The following is a 14,307-nucleotide window of genomic DNA, read 5'->3' as shown; positions in this document are numbered from 1 at the left end:
TCAAAAGACATGTGGGTGCTCTATTAGTGGCCCAGAAAGCAGTATTAGTTTGTCACAGATTTAATTTCTTGCAGACTTCCAACATTGTATATTCTAAAGCGGAAAGTCTTTGTTTAGTGTTTGTTTCAATTTTTTATAGATGGTCCTGAAAGCTGAATTAATGACTTGGACAAGCTGCCTAGACTTTTACCTACAATAAATGCCTCTGCCTAAGCAATGCAACTCTGCTGCAGGAAAAAAAAAAAAAAGAAAAAAAAAAAAAAAAAAAAAAAAGATAACTGTGTGAAGAATGTATTTTTTAGAAATGGTTAACATGAAAATTTCAAATACACATAGCTTAAAAATCTAGTAACAATAATCTAGTTATGGAAAAAAAAATACACTTTTTTTGCATAAGGATGTACTTAAATTCCAATTTTCAATGTAAATAATTTTGCTTCTGTCCTCCCACTGCTTTAAAATATCTACAAGACTTCCTTTAAGTTTCCTAAACATCATTCATATCCTTCCTTGTAGGTAAGAACAGAATAGAAAATCTTGGCATAAGAGATACATGTTACAAGAAATAAGAAGATGAGCATGTGTGGTTATCTTAAAGGTTACAGATAAGTGGAAATTGTTTACAAATCTTAACTACAGTGAAAGAGCATCAGTATGTACAGCATTGTTAATTATGTTAATTCATAGTTTTAAGTTACTATTGAACATTTTGAAAACTTGTCTACTTCCTCAGCTGAATTCCTCATAAAGATTCTGTGTAAGTAGCAATCCTGTGTAAGTAGTGTACTCATATAAAAAAGACAATCTGGCCATTCTAAGGGGCTGTAAAATATATCCTTTTGCTTGGGTATTTCCATATAGACTTTAATCCATTAAGATACTTGTTATCCTAATACTATTATTAGATAAAACATATTACAGCTAATGGTCACAGATAGTGCTTTTTAAAATCAGTATTAGAAGCAGTTAAACTTTCACAAACAAGAATAGCCTCCACCAAAACATGCGTATATGTCACCATACAGAATAAGGACATGTACAGGTGGCATGTTTTGTTGAATATTAATTTGAGGATATGCACATGTGAGAAAAAAAGATGTAAAACAGATTCAGACACAGAACCTTACACCATGATCAAACACCAAGAGTGTAGCTCTGAGTAAATGGAGAGAGATTCAAGATGACTGTCAACCAAAAACAACTTGAGATTTTGAGAAAAATTCTCCATCAGTTCTTGAGGACAGGAGCATAGGTACAATCTGTGTAAACAGTATGCAGCAAAATATCTGATGCCACCATATATTTCATCTGACAATCAACTAATCAAAGACTGTACCAACAGACTTCCAGCTTTAATCACAGCTGACTTCTAAATAGATCCATAAATTATAGTAGCCTGTCAGCATTCAAAATAAGAATTTTCCCAACAAGAAAATATATACACATGCCCCATAAAAAAAAACTTGCTGTATTTTCATCCACTAGATATTTTCCTGAAGTTATTAATTACTTTCTGTGGTTCAGTAACTGCTTCCCTTCGTTTCCAGAATGAAGTCAATCCTTTGCTTTACTTTAGGATACTCCAGTGACCATTCTCTTCTGGTCAAAGTGCTGGTTTCTCCTGTATTTCCTTACACGATGCTTATCTTTTCCTTGCCATCAGACTGTATTATCCCAAACGTATTGGAGTGTTTCCTCTCTCTAGCTCCCAAGAACAGAGGCAACATATAAAAGCCTTTATTCACCTTCTTTCTCTATTTCAACTTTTTTTCATTTGCAAAAATAATCCAAAATCTAGATTGCTCCTTATTTCTCTTAGAGAATCCACTGGCTTAAGGCAGATTATTTTTTTTCTGTAAGTAATCATTTTACTGCTTTTACTTGTTCTGCTAGTTATGTTTGTGGTCTAGTTAAGTACCCATACAGACAAAAGAATAGTGTACCCTTTGAGTTCATTTCAGTGGATATGCCACTTTGATTCCATTTTGCCTTGCAGATTTTATACAGAAAATAATATGTTAAAATAATGTTCGGATTAACATATCAGTTAAATAAGGGATAATCTTTTGTAAAGAGATTAAATGTAAAACTTACATTAGAAAAATAATATTTAAAGTATAGCATAGCATAAAAAGTACTTACATGAAAACAATCAGAAAAATTGATACAAATGTGTATTTAAAAATATGGTCTTTCTATTTACAATTTTTTTCACACCTTTAAGTTACAGAATCCTCATTTAAATTACCCAGTGTAAATGTTTCACTTTTTTTTTATTTAAAATGTAAATGTTGTGCTATGTTTACAGTTTTCTGTGATGATCTTAACATGTTACTTATACTACAGAAACATCTGTGTTTCTATGGAATCTTCAGAAGTACTCGAGTTGATTGTGCAGACTAGAGGCATATTAAATAGAGACATACAGGATAATTTTGGTCACTTTATTTCCTAAATCTTCTCATTTATACCACATAGAACTTGAAAAGATAAGAAACCCTATTCCTATATTGTTGATAATTAACCCAAGAACATAATATGAGTTAAAGGAGATGTGCCATATAAGCATTTTATGGTCTACCCCTAAGGCTTTTGTTTCATTATTGGAAGTAATGATGAACTTCTAGAATGTGAATTTAGTATAAAACTGCAAAATTCATCAAACATTCAAGACCTAACAATCCAATTACCCTTAGCAGTTACTTACATTTTTTCTTGTGTATGTGTGTGTGTTTCTCAGTTCTTATTTAATAATCTTCCCTCCCAAAACTAATAACAAATGTGTACATTTAAATGAAGGTTTTTCTTACCAGGCCTCTACCAGTTTTGCCCTCTTCTAAAAGCAGTTCAGAGATGTCTACGTGAGACTTCTGTATGGATGGGGCTCTTCACGTGTAATAGATATAATTTGTCCAGTTCCCCAAAATGTCACTGAAAATGCTACATACTGATGCCAAAATGCCTGAAATAGAAAATTTCACATGTAATTTAAGGGAAGTTACAGAGCAGTAATAATCTGGTAATAGAAATAAAATTACACGCCTAGGTAGCTGTAGAATAATAGCTGGTTCCTGGTTTTAGGAATGTTTTCTTCTCATTGGCAAAGATTTAAAGGCTGGGTTCTTGCAGCTCAATATGTGCCAAGGAAAAGGTTACTGTACAATTAATCTAATACCTTTTCTTCAGTATATACATTTGACTTTGATTACAAAAATATACTGCAGCCTTTTTCTTAATTAAATTCTATTCTTGGTTGCCTGTTAATTAAGAGCTCAAGAAAGGTTCTGAATTGCCAGTGTAGCAGACTGAAATCCACTTATCCATAAAAGCAAACAGAGCAAGAACAATGATTAATGCAGACTTCCCCATGCTGCTTTGCTGTTATGCCCCAAAGGGACCGCCGTTACAGTTATAATGCACTCCAATCCCTTGTATGTGGACTCCATGCACTTAGCATGTTACGATGGCATTACTGCTTACACTACTCAGCTGGCACATAAAACTGGATAGACAAGACATACTCTTGTTAACCATGTAACTATGCAGAGAAAATAAAATCAAGCTAAAAAAAGAAAAGTCAGGGGAAGGAGGAGGTCCTTCTCAAAGAGTAGATCCCTCCCATTCATCTAATTCTAGGCTCCCAGTTTGTTTATTCTGTGTGGTTTTGATTCACTTTTAAGGTTCAGAGATTCTCAGAGGAAGTGGTCTCGGCATTTTATAGCTGCCTGGGAAGCAGTGCACATCCCCATGGTCTTACAGAATCACTTTCCGTATGACGGAAACTCTCACGTTTATCACTAATAGCTACTCTTACAGCAGCTTCACGACCATTTTAAGCGCCCTCCTCTTCTTTCTATTTATGCGCAGATCAAATGACACGGTTCCTTACTTTCTTGAGAAATTCTTATTATGGGCCTCCGAATCAAAAGCTCCACGGTAAAACCGCTTAGAAGTCAGAAGCATTTCGTGTACAGGCTGGCGTTTCAAACAGACCCCAAAGCACACCACCAGCCTTTCTAACCCACTCCGCATGTGCTCGCCCGCGCGCAGGATGCCCGGCGCAGAGCACGGCTGGGGCGCTGCCCGCGGCGGCTGGCAATGCACGGCGGCTCCCGCCGCTCAGAGCGGCAGCCGGTCTGGTGACTCCCATCCAGTTTCAGGACTCCACAAAGCCCAGCCGGTTTGTTACACTGCTGCCGCTGAACAGCTGGCGGCTCAATACACCACGTTACCGTATTTTCACCACAGAAAGCCGCGAGGCTGCTGGCAGAGAGGCACCCCGGGCTGCCCCGTGGTGGCCGCTGCCGCCCTTTTGTCACTTCAAGCCCCGCTCCCACCACCGCACCCCTGCCCTCCCTTTCTCCTCTCCTCCGAGTGCCACTCAGGTAACCGGGCCGGTTACGAGAAGCGGGTAAGGAGGGAAGCTCTGTCGATGCTGGAGGAAGACATCAAAGCCGATCTAAAAGCTCCTAAAACGCCCTGCCAGCCCCAAACACGCTACCGAGTACCGCCGCGCCGCCTCCCTCAAACCGGGCTGCGACACGGCACGGCGGCGGAGCGGGACGTGCCCACGCACTGGAGAGCAGAGAGGAGACCTGAGAATTTCACTTCAGTGTCACAGGTTTTAGTTCACAGATCTCCTCCTCGTGATTTATATTGCCCATTTTCCCCTCTTCTACTGAAATTTTACGGTGAATTTTACAGTAAATAACAAAGAATGTGGAAGCAGGATCCTCCCCTGCGCGGGTAATGGAACAGCCCGATGGGTTCCTCCGCGCCGACGCTGCAACTTAACTCCTTCTTTGCCAAATCAACCGCCTTGCGTGAAGGTTTAATTCTTCCAAAGAAATAGTCCGAGTCTTGCCTCTGTCATACTTCAGCGCCTCAGAGAGGTTGTAAGAGCCCTGTCCCGTGGACAGGGTGCAGTGCGGAAGATGACTGCGCGCTCTTCAGATGGACTTGAATGCCACCAGATAAAGACACTGGCTGCGTTTTCTTCTCACAAGCTTTTGCAGAAATAAGCAGCGATGTTTAAATACTGGGTGGCTAGGCAGATTTTTAAATTTTTTTTTCACATGTTGTGGGGTAAATTTCCATAGACTCTACTTGGTGTCCACCTTTCACCCTTAGTGATTCCCCTCACCAGAGGACACATGAAAGACTCCTCTCAGGTGGGCTCACCCACTCATCTTCTAGAAACATTTTGCCTCTTGATACATAGCTGGAGAAGTGGAGATGTCCCAGCCTGGGACCTGTGCTGCAGTTCTCAATTTAAGCAGCTGAATGTCCATGGTAAGGTGGTGCAGATTTTTATATTGTCTTTTGCAATGACCGTTTCTGAGGAATTACAAAAAATTATACTAAACACACTTACATTTTAAAGTAATGCATTGTGAGAGGTCGCTTATATCAGATTTCTGTTTCTTCAGCGATTGTTCCATTTCTCTATTTCTGCTTCCCCTCAACTTCAAGAGTCAATTCAATTCTTCAAAAAGCTTCAGCTATACCAAATAAAGCATCTGAAAAACCTATTGACTCCTTTCCTGCCCTCAGTCTCTTCAGTTTCTTGGCTATATTCAACACTAGAAGCCCCATCTCCACTCCTCAGCCTCTCCTCTAGGGGCCTGAGCACCATCTCTCTCTTGTATTTTCCCTGATTTTAATGACTGCAATTCAGTGTTTCACTCTTGCTATTTTCCTTCTCTGACATCTTTTTTTCTGGATCAGAGTTTCTTCAGTAGAACACTCTATTTTCCATTTCATTACCTAATTCCTACATGATACTATTCTCAATCATACTTTTTTTTATGAAAAAAAAAAAAAAAAAAAAAAGGCACATAGCTTGAAGTAAGTGAAAAAGAAAATTTTACATTTACTCCAGGTTATTAAGTTTATTAGGCACGTCTTGGCAGTGGTGAACATGCAAAAAGAGGTTCTGGTAAAGGAACTTCTGCAAGTCCATGTCTCCGACACTCTGTGGGAGAACTTTTTCCAGAAGTTTCCAGAGCTGTATCAGTGAAACTATATATTGCAGCTCCCAGAGTGCATAAGGCCGAGCAGGGTTAGTTACTTGTACTGCTGTCTGACACTTCATGAATACTTCATCTTATTTCCTATAACAAACTAAGTATTAGAATATTTAAATTTACTACAGCTTTTTTACTTTGCACATTTGGTTTATATTTTACTATTTGGCCTAGTATTCTAATCTAGAAAGCACACATGGTACACAACAGCAACCACAGCCCTTAATATAAAAAAAAAAAAGAAGGAAACAATTTTGCTGAATAACTTCAATAAATTGCAAGACTTTGATCAATGCAGTGCATATGAGAAATGTCTGCTTTTGCTTAGAAAACCTGAGCAAGTTTCTTTAAAAAGTGCAATCAAGAGTGTTGTATTCACTCACAATTTCATTGTTTGTGTCTGTTCAGTCAAATTTTGGCCTTTTTCTTTCCATATGAAGAAGACTTAGGAGCACTGGGAACTCCTGAGGTTGTGAAGTTATGGCCAATTCTGTTGCACTCCCAATTTCCCTCCCCCCCCCCCCCCCCCCCAGTGAGACTCCAGAGAGGACCTCTTCTCTCTCCTATTACAGTCTCACAGATGTTGTGATCTGTAGTCTATTTTTCTTTCTTTTTCTGGATTCAGTCTGAAAAGAACAGACATAAATTCCCTATAGCAGGCAACTTGATGTCTTTTTTATTGCTATTTCAGGGATAGCTATTTCAGGGTCTCTATACCAGTGCTTAAAACCAAATGTCCCTCACAGTATCTGTCAGCTTCTGTCTTGTTCTGACATCAAGAAATCCAGTATTAGAACTGTATTTGCATAAATAAGAAATTTATCTAGATATGGAAATACATATGTCTACAAGAGGATAGAAGTCTACCTTATTAAGAGCCAAGGAAGAAATAACATGCTTTAGTAGTTCAGTTCTGGTCTGGAAAATACCTGAAAATACCCTAGCCACAGTAAATTTTTCTGAATTACCTCATCCCTTTAATGTCCCAGAAAGTATCAGTAAAACTTTTAAATTTTAGCTCTATTTGATGTAAAATTTATCCTGCAAATCATTTCCCCCCCTTTCATTACTTTGATAGGGCTATTGTTTTACAGTTGTAATAAGAGGGTTTTTTTGTTTTTTTTTTTTTTTTTTTTTTTTTTCTGTAAGAACGTGTTTTTCCACAGTGTTTGTCTTTTTTTTTCAGGGTTTGAGAAAATTATATCCAATTGTTTGATTTTCCTAAAATAATCATGTTTGCATTCAATGCTATTCACAGGAGCAGAATCAACAGAAAGCAGCCACCCTGACTGCTGGTCCACAGCCACTGCTCTGTTCTCAATGATTCATGTTTCCTTCCCACTAGATGGTGATGTTGGAAAAGCTCTGGCTCCCACTCTTGAAGGACAGCGGCTTGGTTTCCTACGAGCTAAAAGAAAGCAATACATTCCTCTTTCATAGTCTTTTAGACATATGTGAGCAATTAAAAATATTCTTCAACAGAGTTTTTCTCCTGTTTCGTAGACAGCACAGTGTATGGTATGATTAGGAAGAAAAAGGAAGAAAACTGAACTTAGGAGAGTTTGAGTCTGAATTATTCACGTGTAAATATACTTGGCGATACTAATGAGCAAAAATTATAACAACAAATAGGAAGAATATTTCGGAAAATTATTTTAGAAAATTATCTAGAAAGCTGTTTTAGAAATGTGACGTTCTGAGCTGCCTCAGTCAACACCTTTTGTCTAACTGAGAAGAATGATTTCTTTCCATACGTAGCCATCATATAGCACGAATGGCTGTGAAAGGCTTCAGTGGTAATTGGAAAGAATAGAGGCTGGAACTACTTGAGTTTCAGGGACTTCAGTACACAAAGACTGAAGCAGAAACTGAAGCTGTGAACACATTTAGAAAAACAGGGGTTTGTGACAAGAAATACAAGGTATATCACTAGGCCACTAGGGGTTACATAGTTGTGCAAAAGTAACAATATATACTGAAAATAACTGGTAATGATTCAAAACCTTACACTTCTTACATGTGGAACATCTTTCTCTTCAATGTAGAAGGCTTAAAAACTCATTCACTTTAAAGGTTTGAAAGTGTGGGTTGGATACAAAAGGTTTACTTCACAGCTCTCCCTCCCTAATAGTCTTCCTACTTCCTCATTCTCTGCATGTTATTTAAGTGCTTATTCTCAGGCTTGGTACATCTAAAAGGGTGAGGGTAATCCAAGTTGCAGCCTACTCTCAGGAAAGTATAAAATAGAGTATATTAAAACATTGAACTGTAAGATGAGAATGGAAAGTTTAGGGGGGTTTTCTGGAGGGGAGGGGTGAGGCACGGAAGGACCTTCTCACATCTAAGTAAATCAACTAAATAGAGGAAAAAACACTAAATGCAATCTGACATTGAAACTATCATAGTAAAAAAAGTATTTTTTAAGTATTCCTCTCTGACACCTGGATATCATTCACAGTATTTTCTAAAAAAACAAATATGATCGCAAGAACAGTTGAGAACCTTCTCAGAAGTAGTTCAGTGTCTCTAAAACGGGGGGGTCAGGATTCATTCCCTCTTTGATTGAAAAGGAAATCTGAATCCTGCCAACCACAGAAGAAGAACATTAATTTCCTTCATGTTTCTTAAGGCTTCATGAATAGCTAATACTTATACTATCACTTCACAGGTTAAATAATAATTTTATTTATAATATTGTTAGAGAAAAGTAGATACTAAATTTACAAATTAGTTGGAGAAAGAGCTAAATGTTTTAACATCTTTGTAATAGCCAACTGATTTCAAAATGTTGAACTTCAAATATTAAAAGTAGAGACTAAAGAAACTAAAGAAAAGTAAACATCAAATTTGTATTTTTATAGTATTGCAATCACTTAGAATTAGACTTGCCTGAACGACTTTCATTTTCATAGATCTCATATTACTAGAGATTTCATTATCTTGCCTACAGAAAAAATTAAAAAAGATCTGAAAATGCTGCATAGAAGACTTCAATTTTTAATATACTGGTGTCTGAAAATCAGTGGATTTCTCACTCAACTATTAGATATACACACAAAAATACTGTTAAATTTTAACTAATGTTTTCTACAGATCACAGAGCTTGTATAGATTTCTATAGTTACTGTTAACCAGATTTTAAAAGGTTTATTAATCAGTGATAAGTTAGATATTTTTACAGAGAGAAAAAATCAATTGCTTAGAGTGGGTTTTAATCAAACAGTAGCTTCTCTGACTGCATTGAAAATTTTAAATTGAGCTTTGCTATTTCGTTTATCAGCATCTTGTTGTTTGTTTTGTTTTGTTTTGTTTTGTTTTGTTTTGTTTCTTTCTTTGTTTTAAACATAAGCGTATGTTGAAAATGTTCCAGTACAAGTTGTTGCTATTAGAAATAGACAGGAGGGGAGACATTTTAGGAGGGAAGACGTTTTCCTGTATGGCTGATTTTGTTATTAGTATGAATATTTACATCAGATGCCAAGACAATCTGTCTGAGCCTTAGCACTTTGAGCCTTCCCTTTGATTTCCTTGAGAGTATCTTATTTATACGTCGTTACATTCTACCATATCTTTTATGACTGCAAAAATGTCCTCTTCACAACAAAGGTAATTATCTTTAAGGTATGTCTTTCAAGGGAAATTTATAAGCATTTTTCTTTAATATTATTGCCCTGAGTGGGACCAGGTGATTATACCTGCATCCTTCCTACACTGTACTTACCACTGTTATAAATATCATTATATCTGCTTTAGTGCAAGGAAAGCAACAACAACAATAACAAAAACAACAACTCTATGCAGACATTTCTTTAAGACTGTGCATACATTTAGTAGAATTTCTAAACTCTATTTCATTCTATCTTACGTTGACTGAGACAAGTTTTCAGAAATCAGCTACTGCAGAATGGCACTGTTCACCTTGCTCTTGGAATTCAAGTATTTTCAGCACATTTTTGTAATGCCTCACTTGGCTCCCTAATTGCAGATTCGAATCCAAAGTTGCTGCCTTCATCTTTATGGCATATCATAGTTTTGCATTTGAGAAAGACAGCTAGATACCCTCTATGTAATACATTATCATTCCACAGTCTTATCACTGTTGTAAGTGATTTTTGGAACTATGGTTATGGATACTATATTTCCAAATTTGAAACAGACAAACTTAACATAGGAATAAAGAAGTGTAGCAGTAATTGTATATCAGGGAAGTTAAAGCATTAAAGCATCAGCATTATAAAAGTAGACAGTGCTGAGCAAAGTGATTTTTTTCCAGCTTTTGATCATGTGTTCCAGCTACCACCAAGTCTGGGCTTGTGCCAGTAGCCAACTGAAATGTGCAAATATATTTGCTTCATGGAATAATACAAAAAAGGGTATAGAAGCATTCTGAGCAAGGCTGAGATGAGATTTGATAATGCTATATGTAATAGAAAAATGAAGAACTGAGATACACCTAGAGTGGCCCAAAAGATCTGTTAAATGTGGTTTGCCTCTAAAGAACCAAGTTCATGCTTCTTCTTACACCATTATTTATCCACATGTTCATTATTTTTGTATTTTATTGTAATTCCTACTGGTTTGTTTGGGAGGAACTGCAGACTTTCTAGGTTGTGGTCTAGTAGCAGTGGGAAAATAATTACAACAATCTTATTTGATGATGACTGTGTTGTGAGTGTAGGAGCTTTATAAGATGAAAAAAGAAGAAAAACATCTTACAATTCTATCTTGAAATAAAACAAGTAATACTATTGCAATTAAAGAGGTAGAAATAATGACTTTAGACAAAAATTTACAGAAAGGAACAGAGAATCAAGTCTTAGTCAACCACATTTAGTGCTGAATTTATTAAGACAATGTTTAAAACTCTAGTTGTGTATCATAACAGATATGCATAGTAAATACTGACACTCAGAACTAACAACTTGTTAATGACCTTCTGCAGTGTGATTTCAGTCTTAAAAAATGTGAACTATATATTCTTAATGTATTATAAATTCTATAAATACAACCATGAAATGATTGTTCTCATACTGTGGCTATTCTATTTTACGTGTGGTTGACTATTTGCATGAACGAATGACTCTTGCATCAAGTTTCTGTCTTAGTGCATACCATTGTGAACATAATCATTTTTAAAATCAATCCATAATACCTAACAATCTGTTGATTGTACAGTGTTTTCAGTAATATACATATATTCTTTATTTCCATTTTGAACCAAGTCACTTATTTTCTAGTACTGTTGGTAGCCATGACATATTATTTCTCTCTTTTATTTTCCAAATACAGAGGAAGAAATGGATTGCACTGCAGATAAAGATATCTGTATATATTTATAAAATAAATGTGTTACTGCCTCTGTGATATTGCTGAAATGGACACTGGAAAAAGGACACTCTCCTTCATAGTTATTACTGTCTGACACACAATCTTAGGTAAAGCTTGGAAATTTCTTCCAAGAAATGCTCTGGCTTGAACAATTTTAAGTATCTGGGAACTATATAGTATCAGTTAGAAATATTTTGTTCTCTGAAGGAGAGTGAAATCCATGCTGCTGATTCACTTGTGTCTGATTTTCAAACCTTTATGGGCTGTACAGCCCTTTAACATTAACCTCCCCTTTGTCCTTTCAGTCTTTCTCAACTGTTGGCTTTTTCACATTCAGTTCCTTGATGTTAGGGATACACATCTTCTATTTCTTCCATCTCAGCTAATTTCTCATTTCCTGAGCTGAAGTATAGAATCTATCTACTAATCTTTATTATTGACTGTTAAAAAATCCAGGGAGCTTGTATGAAAGTGAATATACCTGTCATTTACAACTGTAATATGTTAGGACAGACCACCAGCAAATTTCACTGGCAACTATGAAAGTGAGAAAATGACCGTCTCCCCTCTTACAGTTTAGATGAACAGCTAAAGATTGGATGAAAAAGAATGCAAAAGTAGAATTAATGAGCAGGTGATTCTTTCAATTCTTTTTTTTAATTTTTTTTAATTTTTCTCAGATTTTTAAAATTCTCTCCTTTTTAAAAATGAACAGTACTTTGTATTCTCTAGCTAGTTTGTGAACATTTCCTCACAAGGAGATCTGACATCTGTGGATCTTTGAGACAAACCTTAAAGACAGGAAAAATCTGGACATTTTCTCTTGCAGAACGTAAAAAATTTCTGTAACAAAAGAGAAGCAAATGTTTTTAACAAGGTGTTGCTATGAATTTGATGAACTCATATATTAATGTTACCATACCAGATAAATCTTATTTCTACTGACCATTATATTATTCAAACTTTGGTTTGGGACAACACTTACTTTAATCTTTACTATAAAATCTTTAATCTTCAGAGAAATATACTCTTTCAAAGAAACTTCGTTATGATTTACATACACTCCTAATTTGTGTGGTGTTCTGCAAATATGGAATTTCATAATAGCAAGAGTGTCAGAAATACATAAAAGACATTCAAAATTGTTTTAGAGCATCATACAGAGTCTATCCTTTACTCCAGATAGAGAAATCAAGGACATATTCAAATGTTTCGATTTACAGTAGTTTCTATATTGTGACTCTCATACAGTCAAAACAGTAAAGAAAACTTCCCCCCATAAAATCTCAGGAAGGCTAATGGTGCAAAAACTGTCTGCTTTCCTGTGAAGATAAACCACTCAGTGGGCAAAGTACAGCCACAGCTGGAACGAAGAGGTTTAATTTGCATACTGTATACTTGCACAGATTTTGGACATTCCCTTAGAAAAAGCTTTTTTGAGATCATTTTATTACCCTTCAGTTGCCACTTCAGACAGTATGATTCCCATCAAGTTTGATTAAGAAAAGAGTTTTTAAAATAATCACATAGTGCTTTAATCTGTATTTCTCTGAGTAAGTACACATCTTACACATCCTACTAGGGAGTCTTATGGACTGAAATGTGGATTGTCAAGGAATTTTTTATGGGCACATTTTTGCAACTAAGTTTCTTCAGAACTCTGAGTAAATATTGCTCCAGAGACAACAGATAACTGTACTATCATTATTAAATCATATTATCTAATAGAAGTTTCATAGATAATCCAATAAACAAATCATAAAAATAAATATTTAAAATAAACAGTAAATTGAAATAAAATTTAAATTAAGGTGGACTTTCCAAAAATATATATTGTAATTTACATTAATAAGGGAAATATCTTGCAAAAACAGTAGTTAAAGCAGCCCTCAGTAAAAGCCAATGTGCTTAAAAGGTTTTCTTTATTTCTTAGGTTTAGAAATTAGATGAAAGTGTAAGGAGAACGTTGAAACTGCACCAGACAATTCATTCATTGGTGCTGATGTATTTTGGAATTACAGATTTAGAAAACAACTTGAACTTAAAAAGAAAAAAATTCCAAGGTAACAACACTGTAATATTATATTGTCAGGTTGGAATAGGCTCATAATGACATCATCCTAACTTAACACTGATATTACCGAAATATTGGAAAATTTTCCACTGAATATTTACTTCAGATATTTTCCCAGTTAATAAAATAAAGCCTTCTAAGTCTCAATAAAAATGTAAATGTCAATAATTTGTCCTACTGCTAGAGTTTGTGAGGTACACTGCAACATTTTGCACTGTTTGAAGTCTATTCAATAAGGCATCCATTTGTGCAGCAAGAATAAAATCAAATTAAGCTCATAACAATTGTCTCAAGTTTAATTAAATTCAATTTAATAGGAACAGATCTGAGCTTATATTTTACTTACAAAGCACTATCTTAAGATACTTCCTCTAAAATCGTACACTTAGACACACGCAAAAGAAATCAGAATAAAGGAGGAGCCATGGGAAATGTCAATTAAGATGATGATCTGTCAGATCTACCATGACTTCATAGGCTAAGACTCACGATTGAGTATGAACAGGGAATACTAAGTCTTACCAGGAAGCAAAAACAGAATAAATAGAATGTTACTCTGTATATCAGTGTATACAAAGTCGGCTTAAGAGGCAGAATCTGCCAGGAGATTAAAGTATTTAAAAGCTATAGAAGAAATAAAAGGCACTTTTGTAGTTAGTTCTGTAGTTCTGTATCTGACTTTTGTAGTCAGATGCAGAAAATCAATCCAATTTGATCGAGTAGATGAGATCATTTCAGAATCAACTGAACTTTGGTACTATTTTAGCATGTGACAGGATGCAAAGTGTTCACAAATTTTCTGAGCATACTGGCCAATTTTTTTATTCCAATTGTTGAAATCACATATACATTTTTCTGAGAATTGAAGGATGAGAAGCA

General features: G+C 35.6%; 1 protein-coding gene across 1 annotated transcript in view; it reads right to left on the bottom strand.

Annotated features, from left to right (window-relative positions):
- NIPBL (NIPBL cohesin loading factor) overlaps positions 1 to 3,929 on the bottom strand; it is a 167,274-nt gene extending 163,345 nt beyond the window's left edge. The window contains exon 1 of the mRNA XM_048932553.1: positions 2,811 to 3,929. The gene's annotated coding sequence lies outside the window, so the exon portion shown is untranslated. The remainder of the gene's footprint in view (positions 1 to 2,810) is intronic.
- Between the last annotated feature and the right edge of the window lie 10,378 nt (positions 3,930 to 14,307).

This window comes from Lagopus muta, chromosome Z (assembly GCF_023343835.1).
Source record: "Lagopus muta isolate bLagMut1 chromosome Z, bLagMut1 primary, whole genome shotgun sequence".
Lineage (NCBI taxonomy): Eukaryota > Metazoa > Chordata > Aves > Galliformes > Phasianidae > Lagopus > Lagopus muta.
This window is presented reverse-complemented; position numbering and strand designations above follow the sequence as displayed.